At 41.8% G+C, this 18,521-nt stretch overlaps 1 long non-coding RNA gene across 1 annotated transcript in view; it reads left to right on the forward strand.

Annotated features, from left to right (window-relative positions):
- Positions 1 to 828: 828 nt before the first annotated feature.
- LOC112547968 overlaps positions 829 to 18,521 on the forward strand; it is a 30,267-nt gene continuing 12,574 nt past the window's right edge. The window contains exon 1 of the long non-coding RNA XR_003091758.1: positions 829 to 3,233. This is a non-coding gene — a long non-coding RNA (uncharacterized LOC112547968). The remainder of the gene's footprint in view (positions 3,234 to 18,521) is intronic.

Genomic DNA, 18,521 nt, shown 5'->3' on the forward strand with positions numbered 1-18,521 from the left:
TGTGTCAAAATGATACTCCTAATAGTATTGGCATAGCTTTAAATAAAATTTATGCACAGTTATATGTGGACACAGTCTTCAGAGTAGTATGCCTAAAGTTAAAGTCATCAAGGGAGATTTTCAAAGGCACAAATGGTAATTAAATACTGGGCTCCTAGTGACTTTGATGGAAGTTAGCAGTCTAATTGCCATTTGTAACTTTGAATCCCTCTTCCTCTTGCCTTCCCAAGTCTTCACTAAGATCCTTAGTAAGTGGCCTGAATTTGAAAAGTAGTAAGCTACCAATCGCTTCCAATGACCTTAATTGGGAGCTGCAGTGATTAGTACTAATGTCTTGCATTCAAAACTTATCTAACTATCCCAACTATGCAGCTGGTCCAATAAAAGATATCACCTTAAGAAATCCTTGCCTCTCAATGAAGATCAGGTCACTTATTTAGATACCAAGATAAGGTGGTAGGAGTCTAAATTCAGGCACATCTCTTTGCAAATCTAGGCTTGTATGTATAATGTACTCACCCCAAACAATCTAGCTTCTGAAGATATATTCCGTAGTCTCACAGGTTACTTTTATAGAAAAATCTTGGTTTTTTGGAGACACGTGGCTTATATTGAAAACACTTTAGCTCTTTTACCTAAGTGTACTTCAGTAACAGCAACAATAGTTTATCATACTATTTTGATGGCAACAAGATAACTAGCAAATAAATGACTGCTCTGTTTCGTAAAGAAGGAAAAAAACACTGAAGAGCTCTATGATCCAGCTGAAAAATATTTAGATGGGAAATTTCACAAAACAAAAATCACTTGCAGGTGGATCTGAGGGTAGTTGTTAGTCTTTCTAGTCCAAATTTTGTAAGTGAGGTCATCTTTCTGGTGCTACCTTAGAAACTGGCCTTATTCTATAAAGGACATTGAATGATAACACTGCGAGTCAGCTGACTGCTGTGTCACAGAGCTGCTGCTTTCTACATTATCGCAACTGCCAGAGCTCTTAGTGCTGCAGTTTTCTAGTCGCAGTGCGGCAAAGCAGACGCATAGAACCAGGCACAAAGCAACATAGATTTTTTTTTTTGGTTTTGCTCTTCTGGCTTTTTATATGAGGACAGTGTACCTGTGTTAGCATAGGAGCAGACATACAGCCTGGACGTGCATGGTGGCTTCTAACTTTGCAGCGTTTTCCAGCTGAGCAGTAATTGCTTGGAGCCTTGTACCCAAATTGCCTCTGATGAAGAACGGCTGGGTTCCCACTTTGTATACTTATAGTTTTGTATGCCACGATGATATAGCTGCAAGAATAAGACAAAGGAGATGGTACTTGTCACTGTCTGTCTGATTGGGGCCTTTGCAGCCACTCCACTGCCGAAGCTGTTTAAATATCCCAGGCTCACATATAATATTGATAATATAGATTGCCGCAGTTTCTTACATCAGTTAGAGCAAAGCTCAAACAAGAAACCAGACTCGCTGACCTAAATCAATCCCAATCTTTCTGGATACGGGGCAGCAGTCGGCTAGCAATGACACAACCAGCCATCAAGTGGAGAGTCTCTGGGATTGCAATCTTTATCAGTTGGAGCCTGTGAGAATGAAACACTCCACTTTTGGTTATCCAATTGCTTCTTCTTTTCTTTTTTTTCGTTCCCGTAAGCAGCTACTAATTGTGCTCGGTCTCTAAGTGTATATTTGTGTGGATTAGTTTGTCTCTAATGCAGTCCTTATCTGCTTTTGCTGGAAATCAGGGCACCAAGTCAGCTTGCTTTAACAGTTGTTTCTTTCTGCGTGATGCTATGCAACTACACTGACAACAAAGGAGCAAGCACAAACCATCACTATTTTCTGGGCTGTTACAGGAACATAATTCTTGTTTGATATGATGCCCTCCTTTTTTCTTTTCTGCCTTTTTTTAATTCATCTAATTGAAGAACCTAACAGACATCATCGTGGATGTGGTTTTTAATGATTTGGAAAAGACAGCCTGTGGAGACTGCGATTTGAGACAGCAACACATTTAGGTTATTGCCAATTTGAAATACTTGGTTTGTGAAGCACAGCCCTAAGGGACAAGCTCAGTATCTGAGCGAGATTGTAGATAAAGAAATAAAAATGACAAGCGTAATGGAGGTTCTGCAAAAGAGACTGTCAGAGAATCAGTTCATGGATGGCAATTTCACCAGTCTGAAACTGAATAATTCATAGAATGAAATTACCCTGCTTTCACCTTTCCATTTAAACCGGCATGATCTGAATCTCTAATAAATTTTCAAGATAAAAGTAAAATGCCAATTTGAATCTGAAGAGCTTTTAAAACCAGATGCTACATCCTGAATCTTTCGATACCTTTCACAATTATCCTGTGAAAACCGCACTTCATCACGAAGCACCATTACCAGTGAAAATTACTGTGATTACAATAGCAACAATAGAATACCATCAAATGATCTCTAATTTACCTAATTTACCAAGGCTGACTGTGTGCCCATCGTGTGTCAGCATGTCTGGCATCGGATCAATATCACACTGGAGCAAAAAATGTCTCAATATATAGCTCATCTTTGTTATCTTTAACTTTGGAAGCCCAGAAAAAATGTACCTGCTCTGTTAAGCATTTTTACAATTGTATGTATTATATGTTTGTTTTAAGGATGTCATTACTAATCCATGTTTTTGTTTAGCTCCCAGTTATTGGAGGGTACTAGTTGTATATATACAATTTGTTTATATTGTTTACTTATGCATAAAGACTGCAGCAAATAAGTATTAGGACAGAGAATCCACAGTACTAAAACAATAGTGATACATCTGTAGATTAATTCAATATGGGTTTTGTGCCTTACTTGAATACTTACCTATTTTTAAGATAGAAATCTTACCTGGCATCGCTGGTCCTGGTTGTATTATGTAACAAGTATTCCGTTTTAAAATGTACTCAATAGCCATAGTAAGAAAACAACTGTGTTTAGCACTAACAGGATTCCCTCCCCCGTGACCCCACACACACCATTCAGTAAATAAACTGTTATTATATATATACATGCTCTGTCAATATGTGCTGATCATTGGAAATCTCTGGCGGAAAGTAACAACTTCTTTTCTAACAAGCTGGGAAACATGATGCTTCGTCAGAATCTGCTCTCATTATGCCATTTTGAGAAGCTGTTCTGGTAACAAATCTTCACTTGGGAAATGCCCAGTGTAGTTGTTTTGTAGCAGGACACAGGACTTCTGAAACAGTAAGTAGCATTTATACAGTAAGCTGGTTCCTACAGCTCAGATACAGGAAAATATTCTAAAGTGCATTTTCAGATTGAGTTCTTTCAGTAGAATAACTACATGGAAGAGTAGGAGAGAGGAACAGAAGGCTAGAAAAAAATCAATCCTTATGGAGACGTTTGTGTCTGGTATTAGTACGTGTTTAAGTTATATGCCTCGATTTTGTTTTTTATTCCATAAGCAGGTCTACTTTGTCTTCAAAGGATATTTTTTTCAAAGGAAATAAGGGGTAAGCAGTACTTCTACTTAATTACATAAGACTGTGTCTTATTTACTGTCTTATTTCATTTGTAGAGAAATGCAGATTTATGTTATATAGTTGTATCTCATGGTATATTTAGTAAGATTTGTACTTAATATCTCCTAGTCAAAATAAATAAAAAAGTACATTGGGTTAAAAATGGATGCCTTTAATACCTTTTTTAAAAAACATTTCTAGGTAAGAAAATATTAAAGATTGTTTATGTATTGAATTCTGAATTGAATAGTGAATTCTGTTTGGGATTTTAAGTTACTGTATCCTTTTAAAAAACAATTCTATGTAAGTCTGAGTTTGCTATATAGAAGTCTAGTCTGTACTGCAACTGTTTGTAGAAATGGCAGAAGGTTTTTCAGCTTGTACTTTGATAACAAAGGATTTGAACAGGAACAAAATATGCTGGAAAGGTTTAGGGTTTTTTATATTCGGTAGCTGTAATTTAGCAAACAGATTTTCCTAGGCAACATTATCTGTAGTTGCTGAACTATCAGGAATTAATTAGTACAACCAGTGATGAATCTGTCTTGTGTACTTCATTTTCAAGTGGTATTCAGGAATTAACAAAGAAAGGTCTTTGTATAGTGCAAAGGCTGCTACTCTTGGTAAAAGTGTGAAAACTATGCTATGTTACTATGGTAATAACAGCAAAGTATTCAAAAATAAATGTTTATAATCATTCTATATTTATATAATTATTATAATATATATTTATTTGACATTGGTATCTATATTTAGGATATAAAATACCATAATAACTAATCCTGCACATAATAGCATGGATGATTCTAAAATGCAATAAAAAATAAGTACTGATAATTTTTTTATTATTATAATACTTCAGTTTTGCATTGATTTGTCGATCACTGCAGTTGTTCACAATGCTTGTATTCACATTTTTATACCAGGCTCATAACAGTGATGATGGTCTGTGGAGATCTGGCTGGTCACATGATGCTAGCTGTCTTAAATTTCCAGCTACAAAATGGCATTCAAGGAGAGCTAAAAATATACTCAATGGCTTGATTTTTTTTTCCTTGAATTTTCAGGGCCTGATCCAAAGTCCTTTGAAGTCCAAACAAATGTGAATCAGACCTTTGAATCATCACACCCTTAATGGGTCACTTGGTTCCTTCTGTAGTTCAAAATCTGTGTCATGCTCCAAAATAAGCAATGTTAGTAATAAAACACATTTTTGATGATGTAATTGCCATAAGGATGTCATGAGGTTGCTAGTAAGAGGGGAGCTGGTCCATGAGGTACACTGTGTTCTAAAATAAGATGCATTCTGTAAAAAAGTTTAAGAACCCCTGTAAATATATTAGGTCTGATGAATGTTTAAAAGCAGGCAGCACTGGAAGGTGCCTATAAATATGCTGCTGATGCAAATACAAGCTAAAATAAAATTTAAACACTAAAAACAACATGACATAACTACTATCATTTATACATCACAAACAGTGTTCAAAACATAACAAACATATATATACAACATAAACAAAACATATATATAGCAATGGCTGTAGTGATCATTTTCTAGGAATTGTGTAAACCGTTAATAAAATAGTTAAACTGGTTCATGGTGGCATTCAAATAATATAATGTAGCCTCTCGTTTTGGCAGCCCTGATATAATAATTATTTTTATGTTATCTTATGTAATAAGGTGATTAGTTCTGGCTTTTGTACTACTTTTGAAATAATATGTTTTTGTGCATTGAACTACCCACCTGAGTAAAATGACTTACACGTGCCTTTGTGTGATCAGGCCACACAGTTACACTTGGGTAGTGATCCTCATTCTCACATGTGTAACAAGCATTACTGGGACCAATTCTACTAACAATAGAAGACAGTGGCAAAACTTCCATTAACACCAGTTGGAGCAGGATTAGGCTGGTTTCCTATAGCATGCTCATATCTGTACTTCTTTTCCACCTTTTTAACTGACCTAAGCCCAGTCCTGCAACTTTTCTCCCTACTTGTTTCTCAAGGAAAGTTTGTAGGTTTGTGTTCAACACAGTGTTAGCTTGTGGTATAACTTGAATGTTGCCCCAATTTCCATTCACACACAGAGATTTCTAGGAATATTACATAGCACAAGTGCAAAGATACCTGCACCTAGCTCTACCCATGCTTATTCCAAAACCAGAAGCGGTATAGCCATGTCTGCAAAGTGATGTGCTAAACATGGTGATGCTGCTTCCAGTTTGGTGCTCACATGCGCAGAGCTAGCTCAGGTATCTCAAAGCAACACTTTCATCTTGTGTAGACATACTTTAGGCTGAGTTGCATCGTACTTTAAATTTGAGCCAACTAGTATGTCCCGGAATGACTTGGTGCTCATATGCTACTGATTCAAATTAGCAATGTAGTAGAGATACACTACAGGCTATAGCTCCAGTTAGTTCAACTCATGAGATGATAATCTAATTATTAATCTAATTACTCTCTTCTGCTTTTGTTGCTTTACAGTATGGCCATTCCTGTTTGAGTGAGGCTAGTTTGAGCTTAGTTAGAGTGAAACAATTTAGGTGGAATAATGCAAGATCTCTTTGCATAGACATACCTACATTTGGTGTGCTTTCAAAAGAAGACCCTTTCTAAAGGGCAGCAGCTGGTCCATCCTACTTGTTATATGTGAACAAGCCGAGAAGGATTCAGATGTAGTAAAACCACTCTAACTTTTATCATGGATAAAGCAATGTTAAAGTTAGAGTGCATTTTGCGATAGCACAAAGAGACTGAAGAGTCTTAAATTAAAAATATAACTCAAGCTTAACTATAGAGACTTTATCACATTGCCATAATATAATAAATAATAGCAATATAATATATTTATTTAGTCTTTATACTCTTTTTCCTTGTTATACTTGTGCTCCATTTCTTAGTCCAGATTTACCCCTTTTAAATGCAATTAATAAGGCAAGTTTTGAGGTCAAGATGGCTGTTTGCTTAGATGTATAAAGTTGTACACAGTGATCTCAATCTTGAGGATGAGTACTTTTAAATAAGCATTTATAAACTTCTGGAGTTAAAGTCTTCTCTCAACTCCACTTCATCTACTGTATTATTTCAATATCTCTTATGCATTTGCATACATTGCTGAAAGGTTTTGTTGAACCTTCAAAAAAAAAAAGCTTCATTAGGGTAGCTTGATTCTGGTATCTATGGAAGCAAATTTGAGTTTTACCATCAGCTTCACTGGAGACTGGATAAATCCAGAGATTTGATTTTTTTTCTTTTAAAGAATAAATATGTTATACCATATATCATGAAAAGTATAGTATTAATATCACAAAGACCAGATTTATACTGAAAAGTTTTGAGGGTTTAAGTATGCCAGCAGACTGAAAATTGCTAAACCCCCTGTTGTAGACACAGATGTATCCGTATAAAATACTTACAATGCTGAAGTTTATGTTGGTTTAAGGAATTGGCATATGCTATATTAATATAAGCACTTCCATATGATATAATAATGTCTATAGCATGACTTTTATCTTCATAGGTATGTCAGCCAAAAAAAGAAAAGAATAATCACGCTGTAATCACCACAACAATGCCAGTAAAACTTAAACATAGACCAATCCTAAGAAACTGGAGAAGTTGTAATTATGCTAGATTAATTAGTAATAAGTAAACAGAGAAGGGGAAAATGCAGCACAAACAAACCAAGAATTTGTAATGGATACACTTACTTTCATATTTGGCCCTTTTTCCATGACATAATTATGAAAGTATTCCTCTCAAACTTACCTATTTCATAATTTGATATAGTCCAAAAATAAAGAATCACTACACCCTCCTGTTATTTCATACTGAGTAAATGAAAACTATTGAGGAAATCTGATAACATTACCCCTTGCATACTACCTCTTGTAAAGGACCGTGTCTGATTAAATTTTTTATGAGTCAAGTTCTGATTTACTCTCCCATGAGAATAGAGAACAGGGGGGATAGGGGCAATCTGAGAGCAAAGACAGGATGTAGTTACCATGTTGCCATCCTGGCTCTGCTAAAATCTGTGGAACTGATATTCAATCGCTTTCCTATGAAGAGTAGTTTAAAAGTGATAGTGAGGATAAATTATCTTGAGTTCGACTGCTGATGCGCTAAACTTTCTATGCTCCTGTCTGCACTCTTCTTTCTTTAGATTCCTCTTATTACTGACAGAAATAATTGGGTGAACAACTATATCAGACACATAGCTGACCAGGTTATTTTGAATTGTGGTAATACCAGGGAGCTAGTGAGGGGTAAGGAATGAAGTGTGATAAGTAGAGTCAGAATTTATCAGAAGACCCTGCCCTGAATTGTTTACTTCCATTTAAAATGGCATTAATTTATGCCCATTTGGATAAGAGGGGACCCAAATAAAGTCAGAATTTGGCTACATATGTTTTTAGCCTATAGCTGAGTGTGCCTAAGAGTGAACAAAGAGAAACTCAAGTATAAATTAATAAAGTCTTCAGACTTTTATTAACTGTAGCAGCTGAACTACTATTAGTATCTAAGGAATGTTCTTATAATGAATTTGTGGTTGCTTATAGTTAGATTTTTCATTTCCATAATTCCCTAACAGGAAAGCAGACAGATGTTTAGTTTATAGTTATATCTGTGTTTATGCATGTACATTAAAAAAAATGCTGTCCAAATGTTCTATGTACTCTACAACATACCATGAAAGTATACAGATGCTCTAGCAAAAGCAATGCCATTCAATACGACCATAACCAGAAACCAAAGTTAATCAAAGGCGGTAGCCATCCTCCTCCTTTGAATTAAACCCACCACCTTCACAATCCTCTTGTTGCTTCACGTGTATGTTACAGAAGCTAAGGTTTGCAATGGACTCTCAATTCCTAAAATTCAAGCTATTTCTGACCAGTGATGGGGGAAGCAAATTCCAAAGTGGAAGGTCCCATACGGAAAACCTTGTCAGCAATCCCCCTATCCTATTTGTACTACTGGGGCTTAATCTTCAATCCATCTGATGATCTGAACTGCAGAAGTGAAGCCATTTTAACTGTCCTTAATTTTCCTGATATCATTAGGTGATGGAAATAAAACCTCTTTCACTTACATTTCTCTTCTTGTTGAGGCCTATCTTGCTGTGAAGAACTGGGTTCTTTCAGCAAGATGCTGAGCACTAGCAGCATAACTAGGATGGGCAGGGGGGGCACCAGCCCTGAGTGCTGTCTTAGAGGGGTCACCAGTTTGGCTCTCTCCCCCGCAGGAGTCATTCCTGTGTCAGAGAACTGATCAGGTGCAGCCAGCAGGGGCAGCACCATGCCCCACAGGGCATCTGGAGGGAGTGGGGAGTGGAATGACATCCTCCCCTCTCCCACGAGGCTTTGCCATGGGAGAATCAGCTCTGCCCCCCTTGTGGGGCATGCCAGGAACAGCCCCTGGGTGCTCATGCTGCTGCATGTGCCTCAGTGGCAGCAGCCGAAGCTCATATTGCTAGTAGATGAACAGTAGCAATAGCAGCTACCACACAAGTGAGGAGAACCCCAGCAGGTAACACTTCTCTCCTCCTCCCCAACCTCTCCCTGCTCCAGCTCATTTGTGGTCAGCACAATTCCCTTCCCCTCTCCCCAGCCCTGGATGCTGAAGGAGCTTGTTACAGATCTGCTGAGCACTCTCAGCTCCCAGTAAAGTTACTAAGCGCAGGACTGTTCAGTTCCTTTTAGGATCAACCCTTACATACTAGATTTCTTTGAAGACAAATGTCAGAGTAGCAGCAGAGTGCTTTGCATAATTTACAGGATTGTTGAGATCTAATCAAAAAAGCTGCAAACACGGTTCTGTAATAGATCAGAGCAAGAATTACTGTTTTACAATTTAGTCTGATAGGACATCACTCATAACTAGTCAGTTAGAATGAAGCTCTCTGGAAAATAGTTTACACAACCCTATAAGTTACAAGTTTACACAGACACACACACATACACACTTAATTTGATCCCCTCTACAGTGAACAGTCTTTTTTGTCTCCCTCCTTTCTCTCTCATACATAATATCTGTATGATTGGTTATAAATAATATTTATACATATATATGAGAGAGAAAGAGGGAAAGGAGGGTAACAAAAAGGCTCTTCTGTGTGTGTGTGTGTGTGTGTGTGTACACACTTCTATCTGTGTATACACAAATATATATAAAATGTCTGACTGTCTTTTGATTTAAAATAAAATACCATTTTTTTTCATACATGCAAATTCTCACCTTTGTAAGAAATCTTGTGACCTGTATAATGTATAAGTTCAGACTATATGATGATAATTGGTCCCTTTTCTGGCGTTAAAATCTGTCTGTAAAGCCATCATATCTCTCTTAATGAAGGAAATCAAAGACAGGCATTCAGCAGATTGAGGGTCCTGCTAGTTGCTCTACAGACAAGATGTTTGTCATTTCATTTAGTTCATGGATTGCATCCTAGTCACTGCCACAGAATCCATATTACATATTACTCAAGTCACTGAAACCAAACTTCTCACTTGTCATTAATTATGTTTTTCCATCCTTTCTGGATGCCTTAACTAAAGAGCTTTGGGTCTGACTTGGAAAACTACTGAGCTCTCTCAGCTGTAATGGCACCTAGGCTTAGGGGACACAGGCAGTGTCCAGATGTGCTTGAACGTTTGTTCCCTGGGGACAACTAGCAGCAGTGCACCTTGTGTCGCTGCTAGGTATCCCCAGGAAACGCTCATGCCACATGCACACTGGTGCGTGGCAAGTTACCCCAGGTGGATTAGGGGACACCCAGGGCTGGCCCCAGCAGCCTTAGCTGAGGTCCTGGGGACCTCCCTGGGCTGCAGCTGTGCCAATCCTGCCAGACAAAGCCTGGCTGGCAATGGAGCATGGCTCTGGCTAGCCAGGCTCCAACTATGGGTGGTGCACACTGCTGTTGCATGCGCCACTCCGCTTTTTTTTCTGTGGGTTTTTTGACTCCTGGATATCCAGGGGTCAAAAATACCCTCCACGCTGCTCTCTTGCAGTGTAGAGAACAACTGAATGTGCTGTATGTAGCACCACAGATATGTCTGCAGCACCACATGCCACACAGCTACACTCATCTGGACGCGGCCACAAAGTGCAGTGTAACGCTAAGCAGTCTGAGAAGTCAGTTCCCTAGGCATGTCAGAATTGGGAACTTGGTATTAGTGGATGCTTCGGACTTCAGCCTCCATGTAACTTCATTCTCTCTGGGTAAAATAAGGAAATACCATGCCGTCACCTCATAGAGATGCTAAACTAAACTAATTAATATTTGTCAATCAGATACTATACATAGGCATGCCATGGCAAAGCCCAGGAGTAAATTTATTATATGGTATCAAAAGTGTGGGGTAAGCAAGGAATGAAGCCATACAGTGAGTGAGGATAAAAATTGCTTAATTGGTTCTCAGTAAGAGAGAGCTGTCCAAACTGTCAATGAATTAGTCAGGGGTCCGTTAGAAAAATAGTATATCACCAGATAATTAAAGATATACACAAACAGCCTGAACTGAAGTTGCATAGACTCTATATTGACCTTGACATAAATCATCAGCCATGCTGAAACCTTTAAATCCTATACAGACCTTTGCCATTTGAGCTATCAGAGGAACTGATGGAAATAGTAGGTTGTTTTTCTGTGCGTGTGTACTGGAGTTTCACAGATATTTGCAGGCAGCGGAGGAATCTCAGGATCTGTTGCAGCAGGGGTGTCTAACATATAGCTTATGGGCTGGATCTCGCCTGCAGACGTGGGAATATCAGGTCTTTAGGGCTTCTTGCAGGTTGGGCCACTCACCTCTGAGAGCCAGATTTGGCCTGCGGGGTCATCACTGTGGCTGCTGAAACTCTTGTGTGGTGGTGTTCATTCCCACTGTTTCAGTACACCTCCACAACCCAGGAAGTTAATGCCATTCACCTCCCTCCCCCTTTTCCCCTGCTGCCTATTTTAATTGCCAGGAACAGATGGAAACCCTGAGTTCTGTAGCAGGTAAGGTGGGGAGGGGAGGTGCGTGACATTAACTTCCTAGGCTCTGGAGGTGCACTGAAACAGTGGGAATTAACACCACTGTTTGGAGCAGTGTTAACTCCCTGTGTTATGGAGTCACATGGCAATTATGGAGGTTAATGCTGTCCCCATGGGTTGCAGGTCATCCAGCCTGTGAGAAACCCCATAGTTTGGATCTGGCCCACAGGACCCAATGAGTTTGACACCTCTGCATTTCAGGATCTTGAGGGGAGTGCTGTAATGGGCCCGCTCTTCTATCCATTCCTCTCAAACAGAGTTCCTTTTGTCCATTCCCTTATTTCATTGTTCCCATCCTATCCCTTCCTTACATGGGGTTTTTCTCATTCTCCTCACCGAGCCAGCTGCAGTTTCTCCTTCCTCAGGCAGTCTCAGTTCTCTTCCCTCACCCCTCAGGATTTCCAATCCTAGTTTTCATCCTCAACCCATCCCAGTCTTCTTTCCCAGCCAGCCCCAGTTCTCTCCTTCCTGACTCCTCATCTGATCTTTCTCCCAGTCATCTCTCCTGGCCAGTGACCTCCCAGCCACTATTTTATCTCTGTCCACTGGTTCCCCAGTCTCTTTACAGACTGTGTCCCCAATCTCAGTGCCTCCAATTTGCATATCAGCCTTCTTGTCCCAGTCTCTATGCTAGTTTTGTCTCTGACTCCACATCAGATTTGGTTCTCTCTCTAGGTTTCCTTCCTCACTAATTCCAGTTTCCTTGTGCCTTGTTCAGTCTCAGTCTCTCTCCAAACCTTCAGCAACCCCCTGTTCTCCTCCTCAGCTTCTATTTTTGCCTAAGTTAGTCTCCATCCTCCACACAACTCCAACTCCCAGTTTCCCTCTCCCATTTGGCTGCATGCGAAACTAATCTATCCTATCTCCTCCCCCACCCTACCACATGCTACTGCAGTCAGTCCCTAGGTCCAGTTCTTGTCCCCTCTTCTTTCAAATCAGGCAGATTCCCCATCTTTGTTGTCTGAGCCAGCAGGGTGTTCATTAAGAGCCCAGTCAAGACGGTTTCCTTGCTCTTAATTCAAAGTGTTCAGACCTGGTAAGCTCCTGAGTACCTCAGAGCAGCAATTGGAAGTACAGTTTTCTTCATCCCAGGGTTGGAGCGCATCCAGGGCAGACAGAAACTAGAGGAAGACCCTCAGCATGGCAAATTTTAGCAAAAATGGTTAGCAATTGTTAAGTTATGAACAGCTGAAACATATACAATGTTTCACCTTGTAGCAGAGGGTCACCTTAAGAGTAGATGTGGTGTTGCATGCATATATTAGGCTTGAAAATAGGAACAATACACATGCATCTCTCTTTAAGGCTAGCATAAGGCTAGGGGTGGAGGTAGGAACTGGAAGGCACTTACCCTGTGTCAGCTGCTCTATGGTAGCCTTGCCATGTATCTGTTCCTATTCCACACTAAGTGAAAGCCAGGCAGGGGCAGCTTAGTCCTCAGTGAAAGTCACTAAGTGACTGTATTATCATCAGCCTGTTACTGCTAGGCTGAAAAGAAAAAAAGAAAATCTATTACAATGGTAGACATGCCAGGCCACATTTTCTAAAATACATGCCTGAGTTGCATGCTCAAAACGAAGTACAAGTGCACTTTAATTCTCTGATACTTTTAACATGGCAGTTCAGAGCTCAAACTCTATTGCTTGCAAAAACAAGAGCTAAATAAATGGATGAGCTAGGGGAGAAAGAGTCAAACTATTTTCAGCATAATCGAGGCTGCAGTTTTCACCGATTACAAACATCTGTTTGGGTATTTCTATGGTGCCGGTCACTGTGGTATCTGGGTGTCATAAAAAAGTACTTTTTCACAAGATCTACAGAGGATTGAAAAGCACTATAATTGTAATGCTCCATCTACACTTTACTATAAATTGATTTATCCAGATATCTGACAACACATATTTTGAAAATACTTTTTTTTTGTTTTTTATTGTATTAAAGTATAGATATTTAGAAAAAAATTACCTTTGAACTCTACCTGACCAAAACAAGAAGGCAGGAGAAGAACACATCAGAAATGCAAAACAAACTGAAGAAGTGCAAAGAGAATAGAAATACCTAATTCATATTTTGTCCACTAACAGATGCTTATTCAGGCAATAAACTATTCTTGTATATAAAGCCCCAGACATCTTTTGCAGTCCCAAATAAAATTAGAAAGGTTGCCAGTGAGAAGACACTTGGAACTACATAGGAAAAAACTGTTGATTATAAATACAGATACAGATCCTAGTCAAACATAACATATAACCATAATATTTGGCAAGACAGAGACAATTTATCTGAGGCTATTAAATGTACCTTACAAATAGTAATGATTTAAGCCACTATAAGCAGCCTTGTTTGGCAGATAGACATGAGCAGTAAGGGGAAAAAAAGCACAGAAGTGGTAATATGACTTGAGTCAGTTTATACAAGAATTCAGTGGCAACGAGGGGACTGGAACATAGATGTCCTGATTCACACTTTTATCCACAAGACCTTCAAGTTTCTTTAGGAATCAAATTAGAGAAAAAGGCATCCAGGCAAAGAATTAGACTTTCAAAGGAGTAGATATTTCAGAAGAACAGGCAAGATAAAATATAGTTAACGTGTAAAAACTTGAAGAAATTTTTTTAAAGTTTCAGTTAAAATGAATATGATTTCAACAGCACTACAAAAACATGCTTACCGTCTATTAATTTTTTCCTGATTACAAAGGCCATTGTTTGTTTGCATATACTATAAAAAACTATTTACCATGATGAAAATGATTGTACAAATAAGAATGGACATATGTTAAGGATCTAAAGGGCATGGATGAATGCAAAGTTGCAAATAGAACACTTTTGATCTTCATGAAAATCTGCAACAGGTTATGCAGGCATCCAGGACAGTTGTGTAAACCTCTGGACAACACAGATCCCTCAGGCTAGGGACAGACATTCAAAAAGCCAGAGCCTGAATTGATTCAGTTTTTGCAGGCTAGTTTAACTTGCCTAGATTGAACCAATTTACAAGTTAGACATTCAGGAAATGCAGACACATGCTTGTAGTGGCTTGGGCCAGGAGCCGGGCTAGAGCACGCCCTCGGCTGCAGGGAGGCTGTGCTGGGGGGGAGGAGCAGGGAGGGAGGTGGGTGGAGGCATGGCCAGCCCTGGCAGTAGCCTCAAGTGAACTAGCCAGGGAAGGGATTTAATTCCTCCCTCCCTGTCCCACTACCAGGGACCCAAACCGGGGTTCACCTGGCACTCCCCTCTCACTGCTGCAGTGGCAGGGGTAGGACCAGATGCCAGCCGGCATGGCCCCCTGAGACAAGTGGGTAGAAAGGGGGTTTATTTTCCCCACTGCCCTTGGGGGACCAAAGCCAGGGTCTGCCCGCCCCAACTGTTACCACCACCACTTATTGATGCCTGCGTGGGACAAGTGGAAGACTAAGCTGAAATAAGCTCCCTCCCTTCCTCCTCTACCAGACACTGGAGGGAGGGGGGAAATAGCCCCTCTCCCTGCTCCCTTGCCTAAGAGGAGAGTGGGCTCCAGGACAAAGCTTGCGCCCCCCCAGGAAACCATGAGAGGGGCTGCAGCCCCCGTCACAGTCCCTACCCCCTTGCTGCTCGAGTAGCAGGGGCGGGGGCACAGCCAAAGGCTGGCTGGCATGGCCCTCTGAGGCGAAGGGGCAGGATGAGAGATTATTTCCCCACTCTCTCTGGCATCTGGTGGAGGCGGCAGGGAAGGCTCTTATCCCACTGTTCACCCCACACAGTGAGTGATCGGCAGTGGCAGTTGGGGCAGGCAGACCCTGGCTGTGGTTGCCCAGGGGCAAAGGGAAGAATAAATCTCTTTCCTGCCCTCTTTGCCTCAGGGCTCCATGCCAGCCAGTGTCTGGCTATGCCCTTGCCCCATCCCTGTCCCTGCAGCAGTGACGGGAGAGCGCCAGGCACACCCCAGCCCAGGTCCATGCCGGTGGGAGAGGGGGAAGAAATTAAGACCCCTTCCTGGTCAGTTCACTTGAGGGTACTACTGGGCCTGGCCATGCCCCCACCACTAGAACAGTAAGTGGAGAAATGCCTGGCAGGGGCTGCTGCACTCCTTCCTGTCAGACCCCATCTGGGGTCTGTGATGGTGGGACAGGGAAGCGATGGGGGAAGAAACCTCTTCCCTGCTCCCTTCACCACACCCCGTCCCCTGCCTGCCCGTGCTCTGGCTAGGGAGCAGAGGGGTAGACCAGCCCTGCTTTGCTGGAGCAGAGACCACAGCCCTGCCCAGGGCCGCAGAGCATACTTGAATGCTGGGGGACTCTGGTTTAAATTAAACCAGGAATGGGGTCTGGGACAGAAGTTCCACAAACCAGTTTGAACTCAATCAGTTAAATCTGATACTACATTCAACCAGGCTTGTCTCAGACTGGTTTCAGCTATTTTGAAACTGGATTACGTGTAGTGTTCTTATGTTCTGTTACAGGTTTCAACCAGTTTCTGATCACTTAAACTGGTTTATGTGTAACTTCTGTCCCTCGCCTAAACGTTACTCATCTGCAAATAATTTTGTTCCTGGACTTTTGGAGTTTTGCATCTTACTATGCACAATACATGTTCAGCCCTTAAACTCCTTGATCCATTCTTTATATCCTGCAGACCTCAAAAAATTTACCCCTGGAATTTGAATACATATCCAATTTAACATGGCAGTTAGATGTGCACAGATACCATCAGGCACATTATCAGAAGTAAACATATTGCAGAAATATTGACTTTTATTGACAAACTGGACAATGTTAATGGTAATTAATTAATTTTATCTTGCTGCTGGCTGACCCCACAATCACTCTGTGCCCAGGGTAAGCGGTGGAATAAGCCTCCTCCACAGATGCTGTAGGGAGGGGCACAGGAGGGGGTTTATTCCACCACTTGCCCCAGGCACAGATGTGACAGCCAGAACCAAAGAAATTAATAAGCAATAAATATGTGCTTCTTAGAGGCATTTGGAATTTTTGTCTAATATAAAGCTTTTTATTTTTGTAACCCGCAAATGTAACTTGTAACTGTTTGTGGAACTGACTAGGCCTCAAAGACAAAGCTATAGTTGTAAAATTAGCTGACCTAGGTTTTTTCTTGCTCAGAATTTAACCTTGATGATGATTAAAACTGGATTCAACTGCCTGGCCTACCCAGCACATTCCAGGAAAGCACATCTCAAAAAAAGCATAGTCAGAGAGATCTAAAGGACGGAGTAATGTTAATTTCAAACCTGAAGATGCTGCGTTGTAATTTGCTTATTGGATAAACCCAAGTTTGGGTAGTAACCTTTTATAATAATTTTTAACACCTTTTAATACGATAGGGCAACAGCTATAGGACAAGATTGTGAATGGCTCTAAAGCCAACAGATTAGCATAAAACTAGGTATAAAAAGCGCGTGCATCAGGTGACCAGCAGGAAGGAGGGAACAGAACAGTCACTGCTGTTCCACGCCCAGACCCCGGACTCCTGGTGTGAGTGAGGATTGGATCCTGATCAAGGGATCTTCCCCAGTAATCCCTCTGACAGCATTGATCTGGGATGCCTGACTTCGCTGGAATCACCTGGCGTGCACCTGGCATTGAGGGACTATCGTTAAGTTGCCAACCCATGTCTGTCTATCTGTTGTTTTAAACAGCCAGTGGCTGATACCCCCGCAGTGCCCAGCCGGCCTGCGACAGATTGATCCATCTGTTGCTATTTTCTGTTGTTATTATTTACTATTAGCTCTTTAATACTGCATTATTTGCTTATTGCATTTATCTTTTTGTTAACTGTTGTGTGTGTGTAAGCTATAATAAATTTGCCATTGCTTTACTCCCAACTCTGCCTCCTCGATCCCGAACCAAACAGCCCAGTGGCTAAATTGATATACTCACAGTGCCCAGCTGGCCTGTGACACACAGAGCAAGTGGTGGTGGCAATCGGGGCAGGCAGACCCCGCTGTGGTGCCTTGGGGGCAGAAGGGGAAAAGCCCGCTCCCTGCCCTCCGCCTAAGAGGCTCTGCCAGTCGGCATCAGGCTCTGCCCCCACCCCAGCACTGGAGTGGTGTGGGGGGAGTGACTGAGATGAGGGCAGCCACTTCTGTCATGGTTTCCCTGAGCGCAAGCCCCTTCCTGGCAGGGGGCCATGCAGTAGGGCTAGGAAAGCTGCTGTGGATCATGGCAGCAGCAGCGACAGCTTGGAGAGCTCTGCCTGCCTCCGAGCCCTGGTGCTGCCATGTGCAGTCCGGCACAGCTCTGCCCACCCTGCAGTAGGAACCCCTCACTGGGAAAGGGCTCATGCTCCCCAACAGTATGACAGGGGTTGCTGCCCTCTGCAGCAGCCAGGCAGGGGCACAGCCAGATGTTGGCCAGCAGTTCTCTTAGGCAGGGTGCAGGGATGGGGGTTATTCCCCTCCCTCTAGCATCCAACAAAGGGGGAAGGAGGGAGCTTATTCCACCACTTGCCCCAAGCAGGGAGTGAGCAGCAGCAGTCAGGGCAGGCAGGCCTGGCTGCAGTCCCCTAGAGGTAGTGGGGAGGAATAAATGGCAGCCTGCTGCTGCAGCAGCAAGGGAGGAGCACCCGGAAGACCCAGCTTGGATCTTTGCTGGTGGAACAGGGAGGGGGGAATTAAACACCTCTCTGGCCAGACCTCCACCCCTGCCTGTCCTTGCTCGACTGGGGAGCTGAAGAGGAGGGCCCGCCCTGGAGCAGAGAGCCCAGCCCTGAGATTGTGCCCAGAGAGCTGGCAGACTCTGGTTTAAGTTAAACCAGGAAGGGTCTGGGACAGACATTGCATAAACAGGTTTGAGCTCAATCAGTTGTCTGATACTACATTCACCCAGAATTATCTCAAACCGGCTTCAGCCATTTTGAAACTGGTTTATGTGCACTGAAAGTCTGTTCTGTTACAGGCTTAAACCAGTTTCTGCTCACTTAAACTGGGTTTTGTGCAATGTCTGTCCCCAGCCAAGGAGTACTAATGT

Source organism: Alligator sinensis, unplaced genomic scaffold (assembly GCF_000455745.1).
Source record: "Alligator sinensis unplaced genomic scaffold, ASM45574v1 scaffold1147_1, whole genome shotgun sequence".
In the NCBI taxonomy this organism is placed as follows: domain Eukaryota; kingdom Metazoa; phylum Chordata; order Crocodylia; family Alligatoridae; genus Alligator; species Alligator sinensis.